The following is a 12,475-nucleotide window of genomic DNA, read 5'->3' as shown; positions in this document are numbered from 1 at the left end:
ACCATGGTGCCAAAGTAGGTATGCTAAACAATCACTCATATTTCATTGGCAAGCAGAAAAGTAGAATTTCAAAATAAAAATTATCTAGCACAGATTCTTTTCTAAAAGATTTAGTCTATCGTGCCATCCCTACTCCACCCAAACAGCCAATTTATTAAATCAAGGTTAGGAGCTTACTAATAAATTGATATATGAGTTCTAAAATCTTTGGATTCCCTTAAAATGCTTTACAGGGGAAAAATGCCCCAAATAAGCATGTATTTTTGCTAACAAAATGAACCACATTATGTTATAACCAAAAGAAAAAAAAGAGAGAGAGAGAGAGAGAGAGAGAGACAAATTGAATTAATTTCACATCAGCCCCAAGGCCATTTTAATAGTAAAAAAAAAAACAAAAAAAAAACCAACACTGGAGTTTATCTAGATAAGCCTATTCTCTGTGTAATGACAACAAAATACAAAATATTTTTTTTTATTTCATACACAATTCTTAAAAGACCTCAGAGCTCTTCAAAAGCCCTTTCCCCAGAAAAATTGATATTAAACATTAATATTAGTAACATGTAATTTTCTTAACAATTAAAAGGTTTTCAAAATTCTGCTTTCCCACTTATTTCAAAGCAATATCTAATACAAAACAAAAAAAAACCTTGGTATTTTAATGTCATGGATCAACAGGGCAATGGTCATCATAAGCTGGGCAAGGGCGTCCCTAAATGCTTTTATGTGCTTCTATTCCTCATCTCTGAACCTACTGCAGTCCTTTTGGGGCTATCATTTCCATTTCCAGAGCCTTTTTCAATTAGGCATTGACTGTGTTCTGAACTTTCAACCTCTTCCCTTCTAATAACATTCTGCTGGAAGATGATAAAATATAATACCTTCTCATTTCTATCACGAGTCAGACATACACACATGCACAAGGGCACACACACCATATTCACTCTGTGTGACCCTATAGAACTGCCGTGTTCTATGTTCTCCTCATGGCTAAGTTCTATGAAAAATATTCTCCATTCTGGTCTTAGCAACATGGTCGACTAAGCCTTTAGAGACGCTCAATCTGCTCTCAACACATGGAAGCACTGGAGAAAATATTAGAACATTCATAAAAATGTTCCTCTATATAACAAGGTTAAGAAAGAAAGCTTAGCAATTACCCGGTAGAAGAAATAAAAGGAAAACTTATAAAGCCAAAGCAGTAGGAACATGAACTGTTGGCATAGTGTCCCAGAGCAACATTAAGGTACGTGGTAGCCACTGGTCCAGGAAGTGAGTTCTTTTCCATCCCTATTAAGGAAAAATGGAGAGAGTTTTGTTCCATGTGTGGACAACATATTTATGGATTTGCCCTTCAGTTAAAATATGGCCCCAAGCTACTTAGACTGTGTGGACAATCCACAGAACATCAGCTGTTTTACTTTACTGGTGGCATCCTACCATTTGGAACAGATTGGAAAGGAATGGCGAATACATGAGAGGCCATGCTGTGAGGTAAACCCTGTGCAGATTCAAGAGCCCACCATATTAGGAAAGGTTTTAGAGGCCCAATGTTTGGGGCATGGAGGGCACACTCAACAGACACAGTAGTGCATCTTGCCCCTCCCTCTACTACTGCAACCACACACACACACACACAGATACAGCAGTACAAGGACAATCACAGGCCCTGTGGAAACATAGGCTCTAGGCCCCACAGAGTGAAACACATCGTCTTGGGGACATAGGAGGAATCTTACTAAAAATTACAGTTCACTTCTGCCTTCTTGAATTGAGATATAGGCAGGGAGCCGAACAGACCAAACCGACAGGACTAATTGATCAGAACCATCAGGATGCAAAGGGCTGGGGAAGAGTTCATAGGGTATCTGGGGGATCCACTGGTACATTTCATGGCACTGCCCTCTGGAATTGTAGCGGCAAAGGACAAGGCAGCAGTTAAGGCAGCATTGAGAAGTGCATGGTGACCGGGACCTGAGAGACCTTAGGATTTACCTGTTGAAGCAGGTAAGGTCAATAACCTTTATTATTACAAAAAATATAATAGAGTCATCAGAAAGGGCTTTAGAGAATGTTTACCTTGAATAAAAAGTATGAGAAATGAATGCAGGTAGCAGTAGTTTACCAAACAGTGAGAAGTAAAGGAAACAAGATATAAAAATGTGTTCAGCTTTGGAAGTGAGGACAGATCACTAAAGTTCATTAAGGAGAATCCCTTCCCAGGCACAGGGTGTATATATAAGTGACACCAGAACCTACATGTGTGGTTTTACATGTCCATTTTGGACAAAAAGAAAAAAAAAAGAAAGAAACTTACAAGAGTTTCAGGGAGTGACAAGTATAGAGAAGTCACTCAGGCATTCTGTCACTATCCATATGGAGTGAATATATATATATATATATATATATATATATATATATATAGAGAGAGAGAGAGAGAGAGAGAGAGAGAGAGAGAGAAATATAGAATATATTTATATATATTCTATATATCTATATAATGTCTATATAATATATATATCTAATATATATCTATATAATATATATAGAGAGAAATATAGAATGAACATGTAGAAAAAATACATATGTTGATGAATAATGTTATAGATATAGATGTAGATAGTATATGCCCATATTCATGCAGAATTATCAGTCAGTTGGAGTTCTTGATACAGTTTTGAGGTAAGATTGTCCATCCCTTATCAATAATATTTCTAGTTATAAAAAAAGAAATTTCTAGTATTTATGAAAAAGTTAGGTGAGGAATAAGCATGCCACCCATAGAAACATTATTGGATTAATCATCTGAGTCATCTAAGAAAAGAAGTGAGGATCATTTCATGGCTGGAGGGACTACATAATTAACTTCCTAAGTATGAGGCAAAAGAGGACAGTGGGAAAAAAAAACCACTAGTATTTATGACCACCCCCTTTGGGTTAGGTACTTGCTAGGAACTTCTCAAACGTTTTTCCATGTCCTCCTCCTATAATAATCTGCCCCCACTCTATCACACATCCTGTTCCTCTCTCTGCCTCCAGCTTTCTTCCAGGTCTTTTACTCCTGGGCTCGTGCTCTTTGTCACTCATTCTTCTAGTATAATACTAGCCTTTATATTCAAATCAAAATTCCAAACTTCAAGGTGCAGTTCAAGATAAGACCTCTAAGGAACTTTTCCTGGAGCTTAATTCTTCACTGATTTTTCTCTTTTTCTTTAACTTTTAATCCACAGGGTCTATCCTAATGTGCTTCCTACACTGTCTTCACTTTTATTCAGACTGAGTGTTTCATAAGTTGCTACTTTAGCTGTCAGCATTAAATGAAAAATCCTGAAACAGTGGGGGCTGAACTTGATTACCACCTTCATGACCCATGTCTCACCAAATACAGCAATAAGCACATGACATTATATAATCAATAGTTACTGATCATACCTGTGGCTTACTGAACAAAATGTTTTTTATTTCATAATCTCTCTGCTCCCATCCTTATATTTTTTACTCAGTTACTTACTGAGCATCTACTTTGGCTGAAGTAGACACTTAATAAACACACACGGAATACAGCAGTGGGTGGATGAAAAAACATCTCGTGACTGATGGAAGCGTTGGGAAAAACACACACAACTCAGTCACAGGCCACAGTCTGGGGACATGACACACATGTGGAACAGGTGTTAAAAGGATGTATGTGTGGTCATCAAACTCTGGTGCCACAGAAGTTAGGACAGCAGAGAAGTATGCGTCAGGGTTAGGAAACCTGAGCTGAATTTAAAAGAATGGGGGATCAGCACTGGGTCCCTGGAGAGAAATGTGGCTTCTGGGCAGGGCAGGAAACAGACGTGGGAAAGAATTCTTGGAACAGAAAAGTTATCAGCTGGGCTGACTGAGGGGATGTATCAGGACAAGAGAAAAGAGATGAGAAGGGTTGGGGACAGGGTTAGGAGGGCTTCAGGAGACTGGCCTACTGTGTGGTCTCTTGCTCATGGGATTCACTGAGGCTTGTGAGTCTCGGAAGGGAGAGATGTTTTCACATGTTTAATTCTGAGGGAACGTGTGGAGGAGAACAAGCTGGAAGTCGTGAGAACTATTTGGAGGTCATTTTAATAACACAGGCATGAGTTACGAAGGAAGCAGACTGTGGTGTGCGGGCGGTTCTAGGAATGGAAAGAAGAAGATGGACAGGAGTGGTTTTTCTGAGGAGAACCTGCCAAGACTTATCTCCTCTTGGGTCTTTGTTCCTCCCAACATTCCTCTGTGCCCTTTGCTCAAATTATATATAAATGTTAATTGATCAATCTAAAAGATGATTTTACGCCCGTGGACCAGGCTACAGAGCAGTTAATCAAAGGTTAGATAAAGTTCTCAATCCCACGTAAAAGGGATTATAAATGCTGTACTTGACATTACTGAAGAGTTATTATTTTCTTTTAAAGCCAACAGTTTTTATTATAATGCATGTGTTTTATAGAAAGGGGAATGTGGCAAACAGGATAATATGAAACAGTGTTTCGAAACTGCAGCTTTGCCCATGTTGCTCTAGTTACATCTGGGTCAGGCTCTTCCCTGGCATCAGGCACAGAAGCTGCCCTTGTCCGATGGCTCCTTGCAGACACACTTAGCACCGCCCATGGGTGGCGGGAGTGGCCGTTCTTTTTGCAGGAGGTGCATTTGCAGGAGCCGGTGCACGTGCAAGAGCAAGCTCAGGTGCAGGAGCCCGTCCGTGCAGGTGCAGGAGCCCGCTCGGGTGCAGGAGCCTGTGCAGGTGCAGGAGGCTGCACAGGTACAGGAGCCACCGGTGGGGCAGGAGCAGCTGGGTCCACTTCGAGCAGAGGTGAGGACTGAGGTCCAAAGCAGTCCGCACAGCGAGACACTGGTGCAGGCTGCAGGCGTGGTTCTGAAGAGTTTCTTGTAAGCAAAGACTTTCCTGCTTTGGTGAAAGCAGTGATCCAAAGAGCCTCTGCTCACAGAGTATTAGGCATAACTGAAGAAATCTTAGTAAAAAAATATGGCAGACCACTCACGTACATCACACAAACAGAACACGGTTACACAATAAGTAGTCCAAACATTTAAACTCTCGTAAAATTAGCTCTCTTGTATCTACAAAATAGCATCAGTGTTTTCATATTTATCTGATCAAATGTGCAGTTTAATCTGCTCTCCACCTCATTTGTGTGAGTGCCCTCTCTCTCTCTCTCTCTCATTTGCCCTCCCTCACACACACATTCTCTCTGCCAAAATCTATTTCTCTGACCCTGTCTACTTCTTTGCCACAGGTATATCTTCATTTATACCCATTAAGAAGCTGCGGTTCCAACTTCTCAGCTGAATGTGACATATATTGAATGTGACATCCCAGAAATTTTAAGATACGTAAAGATAAGGAAGTAAGTCTAAGCTTGAAAGGAAATAAAAATCTAATAAAGTGGGTAGGAAAGGGATACACATAAGCGTAACACAGGGCAGGACACTAAGTTATATTAGAGACGTAGGAAATATTAGCAGGCTCTGTGGTAAGCAGCCTTCAGGGTGTCCCCTTAGTGATCTCCACCCCCTGGGATTCATGCCCTTGTGTCCCTTTTACAAATCAGTGGGATGACCTGAGTCATCTACATGGGAAGTGCAGAAATGACAAGGAGCCATTTCTAGGACTAGATCAGAGAAGACCGTGCAGCTACTGCCTGTGCTGCTTCCTGGGTCAGTAGCTCTGAGGAGAGTGATGGCCGTGTTGTGGGGACACTCAAGCACTCCTATGGAGACCCTCCAGCACAAGACATGCCCTCAGCTTACTGTAGCCCTGGCTGACGGCTTGACCACAATTTCATGAGCTAACCCTGAGCGAGAACCATCCAGCTAAGCTGTTCCCAAGTTCCTGACCCACCGAAACTGTGCGAGATAACATCCGTTGTTGTTTTAAGCCACTACATTTTGGGGTAATTATTTTTTATGCAGCAATATATAACTAATACAGGTTCGGAGGGGGAAAGAGATTACATTTAGATAGGAAATTAGAAAAGAATTCATGCGAGTAGTGGCATTGGAATGAAGATCAAGTTTCCAGGGCATGGAGATAGAAAAAAATCTTCCAGGTCAACAGAAGAGACTGGAGTTGCAGAAGAACAGAGCACAGGAGGAGAATGCTGAGTTCTCTAGTATAGCTAGTTTCTCCATTCACCCCAATGAAAAGCAAAATTATATGTATATGTGTATATATATATGTATATATATATGTATATGTATATGTGTATATATATGTATATATATGTATATATATGTATATACGTGTATATACGTATATATATATATATACATATATACACGTATATACATATATATACATATATATATATATATACATATATATATATGTATATATATATAGGGATAGTAGAATCATCTGAAATGCAATGAGAAGCAATGAAAGTTAGGATAAACATGTTAAGTGCAAATCATTGAGGAGATAAAAATAAATTTTGTTCACTGGAGGGAGAAAGTTAGTCCTTGAATTTAGCTTACACTTGACCCTTGGAAACACACATGTTGTTTTTACAATATTTCGTTTGTGCGACAGTAACATAGATGTTATGCCCCAGTTAGCAATCTTTCAAAGCTCTCTACAAATCCTCAGTACATGAACAACTACGACTCCTGGGAGTTTAATAAAGGATTAGATTAGATAAAAATAATTAGAGGAGGAAAGCTATGCCATTAAGGAACCCGCATCTATCTTCCTAACAACTGTCATTTTAAATCTCTTTTAGTTAGAGATAGCTTATAAACAATAGATAAATGGCTACAGTCTCAGAAACCAAATGCACTTTCGGTGAATCTATATCACCTACTAATTGCCCAAATGAGCTTCTGACGGGAGTATCCAACATGGCGCCTGCCCTCGATAACATTTTAACCTACATATGTGATACGGGTTCATTATTTGAGTTAGCCAAGTGAGCAATCCCAGTCACTGGAGAGACCCCTGATCCAAGATGCTAATTGATAGACTCAACTTTTAGAAATGAAAATGAGCTTCAACAGTCGAATGACCTTCGAAATTTCATCCAGCAGCCAAGTTTAAAATCCTGAAGTGAGTTTGTTTATCCATTAGTCTGCTTGGACTCAGAATCCTATTGAGGCCCTGGCAGATCCAAGGTCATTTACCACCACTTTGAATTTCTTCTTGCTCCCTCTGCTCACGTCCTCATTGCTTTCTCCTGTCCACTTTGCTGCACAAAAAGGGGTGACTTTGGCTCCGTGAGCTTGCTTGCACAAGGCCCAATATTTCAGCATAAACAACACTGCCAAGGCAAAGACTCTTTATTGAAGTTGACGTTTTTGAATCACTGTCATCAATCCATCCTTGTAATTGTCTGGACTAACTACCAAGTGCCAGGCACCGACCTATGGATGTCACGTAAAAGTGGGCAAGACATGGCTCTTCGCCTCAGAAGGCCACAGGCCCATAGGGTTGAAGACAAACAAGTGATTATCTCCTGGTGTCGTAAAAGCTACCAGAGGGATGAGTTAGAGACCACCTAACCCCGTCTTTGCAGTCAGTGGAAGGGGTCTCAAGGCAACTCATGCCTCCATGCGTGCATTCAGTCTATATAGAGAGAAGATACCGAAGAAACTAAACAGCTTCCCTTGTTTATAAAATATGATATAAAATATGATATAAAATACAGTAAAAATAAAATGATTAAGAAAATATATACTCTGCCCCTTTCTCTATCGACAAAATTCCCTTGTCCTCTTTAATCCTCATTCAGTAATTCTATGTCCCATCTGTGACATCAAATGCTACTAAATTTAAGAGAACCCTAACATTAACATTTGTTCCAAGGTTTGATCCCACTGATCAATACTGGGCAAACTCTCTCATCATTAGTGCACAGTTTTATTGCTGGAAAACAACCTGGTTTTATATGCTCACCAGAATATTCTTCATTCTCATGTGTCCTGAGGATGTAATACTTTATGATTCCACAGACACATTTTCTGCAGTGGGACTAAGCCCTGACCTCACATGTGTTGAAAACTACTTTCTGCAAGGCATTTTGCTGTGGGTACTTAGGCCTTAAAACAAACAACAGCTCCCTATCAAGTCAACTGTATCTCCATTGAGATGTTAACCTGTTCTATTTATTGTCATATAGAGAAAAAGAAAATTTCAGGTAGCAGCTACCTTCTCTGTTTCAGAACTATTTATTTTCTACATATACTTACTAATTCTGAGAGTCTACAAAATAGGAGGTATAAAAATAGCTGAGTAAAGATATGCAGAGTAGCAAAAGTGTAGTGCTTTCTAGAGCAAATGGATTAGGTCTTCAAGTGTTGGTATAGCATGAATTCTCCAAACTCATTAGCCTCAGTCTGGAGTTAACCTAAATCAGCACCCACACCATTCCTTCCTCCCACATTTGCCCCCCCCCCCTTTTTAATCAGCACACCTCGGTGATGTTATTCTGAAGTGGCTTTCATCATGGCACGTCATGGCCAAAACCATAAACTAGTTATCTAATGCCAATGTATCAAGACCTCAAGTTTTCCTTCTGTTTTTCAGAGCCCTCCATAAGGCTCCTTGCCCCCCCACTGTATGTCTCCCTAATTGCCATTCCCAAATCCTTCTCAGGTCCTCTCTTTACAGCATCAGAACCAAACCTCCTTTTCCCTTATGCTCTTGTCTCTCTGTGTTAAGAGTCTTCCAATTTACCTTCATTTTCCTCTTTCAGGAGGCTGCTTCAATAAAACTCCAGCTAACACTGATTCTCCCACTCACTTTACAATTCCCCATAATGCTTATGTTTACAAAGCAGTATTTTTATATTCTACTTCGCGTTTTAGTACATATCATTATATTGTTCTGTGCCTGATTGATCAGCTTATGTCAGATGTTCCCTGGTCAATTCAACACCTAGTCACTGAGGGGCGCCTGGGTGGCTCAGTCGGTTAAGTGACTGGCTCTTGATTTCAGCTCAGGTCATGATCTTGTAGTTGGTGAGATAGAGCCCTGCTCAGGCTCTGCCTTGGCAGCGTGGAGCCTGCTTGGGATTGTCTTTCGCCTCTCTATCCGTCTCTTCCCTGCTTGTGCTCTCTCTTTGTCTCTTAAAATAAATAAACATGAAACAAAATTTAAAAACACCCATACATAGTAATTGGGAGGCTACTATGTGCTGGTTCCTTGGCTTGAGGTTGGGATGGGATACACAGTTCTTGTCCTCGTGGAATTCTGTCTAATGGTGACATAACTAAGTCTGGGGCACAGCGGGAAAAAGTTAATCCAATGTTGGTCAGGCAGAGAAAGTTTCCCGAATGAAAATAAATAAATAAATAATTAAACTAAGACCCAAAAGGCAAGAATGAATTAGCCTGACCAAGAAACTAGAGGGGAATGAGGAAATCATGTAAAAACACTTAAAATGGCATAAAATTAGAAAAGGTTAGGGCACTGTGTCTTAGATCTTCTTATTATCTCCTCAGTGTTTATCAAGGTTCTGAATTCCTCGAGAAATCAAAAATCAAACTAAAGCATGATACTGTTTCCACGAGCCACATGTAGAAGTCCATGTTTTAAGTTTATATAATAAGTGCAGCTGAATTAGGTTCTATTATTTGTAACATTTTGAACCACTAACAATAAACAAAATAAAGTATATGAATCCATGGTTACAAGAGGGAATTAATGAGTTATTAATTTCCTCCAGATGGTTTCAATCTTCAAAAGTAATTACTTGACCTTAGTATAGCTTATATGTCGTATTTCTAAATATAATTACTGTTGACAGGTTGAATCTAAACATAAACCACTACCTTCTAGAAGCGCTAGATTATAAACATTATAACAGTATGTATTAGAATTAACAAATAAACTTCTTTCTTTTTTAAAAGTAAGCTAAAGTTTTAGAAGGAAAGAGGTCAACCCCTTTTTATAGTAATCCATTACAATGATTTGGTTTATCAGCAGCAATCCCAAGTTTTCTTTCTAAGGCCTTTGTATTACCAAACAGATGCTGATAAATAATTGCAAAGAATGGGTAAATCATAATGAAATAACCATTGCATGTAATGAAATAAAATTTAAAGTCCTAAGGGGTATGTGGCTCATGGGAGGAAAACGCATCTCATGAAAAATTATCACATTACCTTCTTGTCCCCCAACTAACAGAATTAATTTCAATTCTTAAAATTATGTTTATAAATGGCCAAGTGCTGAGTGCTACATTTGTAAAAGTCCACATAGTTTTGAGTTTTAATCTTTGAGCATACTCTATTCAGACTGTCAGTGTTGTAGAGCTAGAGACAGCTGAAACTCGCTTTAGCATGACATACTTTCTGGGTTGCATCATCTGCATAGAGCTGTTGTGGGACATAACTATTCGATTGTTGCAGATGCCATCTGAACCATACTAATTCATGCACATATCCTGTCTTTGTTTTTTTCTTTTGTGAGAAACAGCTAGAAGGAGATAGATGCTACAGAATTCTGCTAAATTGAGACACATATAAAGACAGATCTTGTTTAGATAAGAACCCCACTGTGAAATAAATTGTCCTACTGTGTCCCCAAATCTCGTGACAGGAAATATTAATGCTAAGAATCAGTCCAATGGCTATGAATGTTCAGAGCTATTTAACATAAATTATTATAAAACAGAGTGGTTTAAAAATTATATTTGTTGCCAGCTCACAAAAACCTTGCATAGAGGACTTCTCATTGGTCTTTCATTCATTCTTAAAATGAATGAATGAATTCATGCACTAGAATGCCATGTTTTTGATTCCTCTTATCAGAGAAACGTTAAGAATTGGGTCCTCTGAAGGAGAGTAGTTTGAAATTAAGAACCTGCTCAAAAGATTGTAAACGTCTTAAAACGCTTCTACAACAAAATACGTCTGAAAATGAGGAGGTATAGTGACGTTTCCGAGGTATCGTTAGATGGACTGTGCATTAAATATTAATGTAATTTAAGAAATGTGTGGCACATAATCAATAAAGTTATTTTCCTAATTGAGGTTTTTGTTTTACAGCTAGCCAGAAAAGCAGTGTGTAGCCTGCCAAAATATTTCCCTAAAAGTACTAAAAATCAACATGACGTAACAAAACAAATCCATACGAATTCATGTAAAACTAAGCTAAGGGAATTCATGCAAAGAGGCAATGGCCTGCTCTGCACATCCCAAGACACTGGAGGCTGGGGGAAGGTTTCCAGCAAGTTCCAGGCTAAGAGGGCTGTCGCAGGAGGTGGCTTCAGAATGCAGCTTACATGAAAAGAGATCCGTGAAATGGCAGGCTAGACCCGACAATCTCTAAAGACCTTTCAGATACCAAGATTCTACAGGCTCCAATTTGTATGATCATAGCATTCTTCCTCTCTGTAAGTTCGTGGGGCTCAAACCTTACTTGAAATTATGTGCACAAGGCAACTTATATTTAGGATTCCGGCTTTAAAGTTACTTTTTGAACTAATGCACGTGCTGCTTGCAAGGCTAAGAGTCTGAGGATTTCTAGAGATTTTACTTTCTGGAAGCCATGTTGGGAGGAAGGCCTTGAGCCAGTGTATTGAAAGGAAATCAGAAGACATACCTCAGTGTTAAAGGCAAAAAAACAAAACAAAACGCCCAAAGCAACACAATATATGGCTCTTGACAACTAAAAGCTAATTTAATTTTAAAGCTCTTTTTTTCTTTTCTTTCTCTGTTTTCAATAAGGTCAGCTGGTAATTAGTGCCAGCAGGAGGGGACGGGCAGGGCTCAGCCCCCGCGTCAGGTGCCCTCTGCTGTGTTCTGTGAACCCATGTGCTCCTCCCCACCCCAGCCTCTCGCTACAGTGTATCATCAATTATTTATTTGATTTTCTACCTTCTCTCCAGACCAGAAGTCAGCAGATTCCAGCTGAGGGCTAAATCTGGCCCACATCCTGTTTTTGTAAATAAAGTTTTATGAGAACACAGCCATTTTTACATGTTGGCTATGGCTGCTTTTATCTATAAAGGCAGAGCTGGGTGGCTGTGACAGGGACTCTATGGACCAGGAAGCCTGAGCCACTATCTAGCCTTTACAGGAAAGGCTTCCTGCTCCAGCTCTTGAGCCCGTAAACCCAAGGGCTGTCTTCTGGTTTTCTGAGTGCCTGACCTATTGGTGGTGTTTGGTAAGTGCTTCTGTGCTAAACGGTCCAGGAGCTGTTTGGCTAAACGAAGGACCATGAATGAGGAGGGACACAAAAGAGGGCAAAACCGAAGCGTCAGACAGCCAGAGATCAGCAACTTCTGCAGGTTGACAGGTGCACAGCTTACTGGTTTTGAGCTAAGCCACGGACACTACTTCTCGAGGTTGCAAATGTCATCTCCCTTCCTTCAGGACACTTCTTTTGATTAAGTTGCCCTGGTCTCGCCCAGAGAGTGTCCAGTGCTGGCCACTCCCACATGAGAGAAGAGATACAGGAAATGGACTTTGCTGAGCTCGAGAAAAGTGACAGCAA

The 12,475-nt window shown here is 39.8% G+C and overlaps 1 protein-coding gene across 2 annotated transcripts in view; it reads right to left on the bottom strand.

Annotated features, from left to right (window-relative positions):
- PRKN (parkin RBR E3 ubiquitin protein ligase) overlaps positions 1-12,475 on the bottom strand; it is a 1,330,206-nt gene that overhangs the window by 423,497 nt on the left and 894,234 nt on the right. The window lies entirely within an intron of this gene.

The sequence above is a fragment of the Acinonyx jubatus genome, chromosome B2 (assembly GCF_027475565.1).
Source record: "Acinonyx jubatus isolate Ajub_Pintada_27869175 chromosome B2, VMU_Ajub_asm_v1.0, whole genome shotgun sequence".
NCBI classification, from domain to species: Eukaryota; Metazoa; Chordata; class Mammalia; order Carnivora; family Felidae; genus Acinonyx; species Acinonyx jubatus.
The sequence above is the reverse complement of the archived record's forward strand: the minus strand, read 5'-3'. Positions and strand labels throughout refer to the sequence as shown.